Below are 2,684 nucleotides of genomic sequence, written 5' to 3'. Positions count from 1 at the left end.
TGTAGTCTCAGCTACTTGGGAGGCTGAGGCAGTAGGATCGCTTGAGCCCAGGAGTTTGAGGTTGCTGTGAGCCAGGCTGATGCCACGGCACTCTAGCCCAGACAACAGAGCGAGACTCTGTCTCGAAAAAAATAAAATAAAATAAGAGCTTTCATGTATATTTCTTAAAATATTTTGTGTTAGAGCTCCACACATTACTGTCTGTCCAGTCCACCCAATGCCAAAGGCCCCTACTTTCCCGTCATGAGTGATTCTGCCCACTCCTGGATCAGGAAGGAAGACTTGGATCAGAGGGAGGCCTCTGTGAGTGTAAAAGATACATAACCTTCAGGCAAGTTGAAACCAGGACCTGTATGAGCCTCTATCCTGGATGTGTATATACGGGAATTGGATCCAGGTTTAAACAGTAAAGCCTTCATGTCCCTATTTCACCTGCCTGTACACTTTCTTTTTGTGATTGTTACATTCAGAATGTGGTCTGACTTTATTTTTTGCAAGAAATGCAATTTTTATTTTCCTAAATTTAATGTAACAACTTCTTCTCCTTTTCCTTCTCCTCCTCCTTTCTTCTTTTTCTTTCTTTCTTTTTTTTTTTTTAGCGTACTTACCTTCTGTGGCAGAAAATTTATAGGTAGTTCAGGTTTCCTTAGTCAATTCAGGGTTCTCCTCATCCTTTCCCAGTTGCTTCTGACTTCTGGGCATTTTGGCAGAGCTCAGTGTGGGAGCTGGACTGATGGAGGAGTTTGATATTTGTCACGGGTCCAGCTCGTCTTGGTCCTCAGCTACCCAACCACTCACATCAGAACTATGTTGTTGTCCAGGAGCTCCCCAGACCTGTCTCTGGCTAAGCTAGTTCCCACCATTGCAAGAACACAGGAAAATGTTAGTTGCTTTCTCAAGGGCCTATTGGTCCGTACGTTTTTATCATTTTTTAAAGATCAATGTCAATGAATCTCATCTACTACTGCTTGTCAAATTTGAATGAGCATACTAGTCACCTGGAATCTTGGTAAAAGGAAGGTTCTGATTCAGTAGTGGTTTAGGGATTCAGCATTGCTAACAAATTGCCAGTTGGTGCTGAGGCTTGCTGGTCCGTGGACCACACTTTGAGTAGTAAGGCCACAGGCGTTCTCACTGTAATGGAGCTCTCAGCCTCCATCTCTTCTAGGTGCTTGGGAAAGCAACATGGTAATAGGGAAAGATTTGGCTAAAGGCCTGGCAAGCGCATTTCCCCGTTTCACCTTAAGCAGAGAACATACTGCTTAGAGGAATGACAGAGTAGCCCTTCCCTAAGAGCTCCTGAGGCCGTTTTCCATGGAAGCCTCTGCTAGAAAAATATCACTTTTGACTCTCCCCATGCCTTTATGGTTTATCTTGTTCCTGTGCGCTCTGCCCGGAAGGGTGGAAAAAGATGGCACGCCCCCTGCCATGATCCTCTCCTTTCAATATTCATGCCCCTGTGTGGGCTCCTCTTAAGTGTGGATTAGACTTGCTTCTTTGCTTCTAACGAGCAGAGTACAGCAGAAGTGTTGGGGTGTCACTTCTGAGATTAATTTATGAAAAGACTGACTTCCTGCTTGGACTTGTGCTCTCTTGGATCGCTTGCCCTGGAGGGATGCAACCCGCCATTTTGTTAGCAGCCCTGCAGAGAGGAGCGGCGGGCAAGTGAGGCTCTGAGCCCAGCAGCCCGCAAGGAACAGTCCTGGCCACGGCTGTGTGAGTGAGTGGGAAGTGGACCCTTCGGTCCCAGGCGGTCTCGAGGTGACGGCAGCCCCAGCTGACAACTTGGCTGAAACCGAAGAGGGACCTTTAGCCAGAGACACCCAGATAAGACACTCCCGGATTTCTGACCCACAGAAGTTGTTTGTAGTTTCAAGCTTCTCAGTTTTGGGGCAATTTGTTATACAGCAATAGGATAACTAATACACTCATTAAACTCGGATGCCAGATATTTAGGGAACCACATTAAAATGTCCTACTGGTCCTTAATAAAGATAATGCACAGCTAGGAAAAGCAAAGCAAAATTCTTGGGCTGGGTTGGCCATCTGGCCTGAGGAACTCAGTGTGGTTTGATCTGACACATACATTACACATCGCTACTGGACCTTTGGACTTTTTTTTTTCAACGTGGAACTCAGGAGTGTCTGAGTCTGAAACTCGGTTTAACCTTTGTAGCCACAGGCGACCCCCCTGTCGCATTACCTCGCCACGGGAGAGGAGAAAACTGGCGAAATCCACATTTCTCAGGCTGCTGAAGCCCCCCGCTGGCAGAGCTGGAGGTGCTTGTCCTCTGCCTCATTTCTAGTCTCGGGAGCGGAGTTTTCTGACTCCAGGAAAACCACCTTTGATTATGTAAAGGTATCAGGGAACACTGGTGCTTTGTCAGCGGCGCCGCGGGGCGGAGGTAGCCCCGGAAAGTCGGGCGGGCTTTGCGTTCGCGCCAACTCCGGGCTTGTATCGAATCCCGGAGAGAGAGAGGGATTCACAGATTTCCGAAAGTTGCGCGTTCCCTGAGGCCTGGAAAGCCGCGTCCCCTGAGGCCTGGAAAGCCGCGTCCCCAGGCTCCCGGGTTCCTTGCGCCGCCCGGAGCGTCCCGGAGCAGCGCGACCCCCGCGCGTCCCAACTTCCCGCCGCGAGCGGCCGCGGGGTGGGCGGGGCCGGCGCGCGCCCTCCCCTCCCCCTC

At 49.7% G+C, this 2,684-nt stretch overlaps 1 protein-coding gene across 4 annotated transcripts in view; it reads left to right on the top strand.

Annotated features, from left to right (window-relative positions):
- Positions 1 to 2,684, top strand: part of TBC1D1 (TBC1 (tre-2/USP6, BUB2, cdc16) domain family, member 1) — a 214,635-nt gene that overhangs the window by 72,634 nt on the left and 139,317 nt on the right. The gene's annotated exons all lie outside the window — the stretch shown is intronic.

The sequence above is a fragment of the Propithecus coquereli genome, unplaced genomic scaffold (genome assembly GCF_000956105.1).
Source record: "Propithecus coquereli isolate 6110/MARCELLA unplaced genomic scaffold, Pcoq_1.0 Scaffold213, whole genome shotgun sequence".
Lineage (NCBI taxonomy): Eukaryota > Metazoa > Chordata > Mammalia > Primates > Indriidae > Propithecus > Propithecus coquereli.
This window is presented reverse-complemented; position numbering and strand designations above follow the sequence as displayed.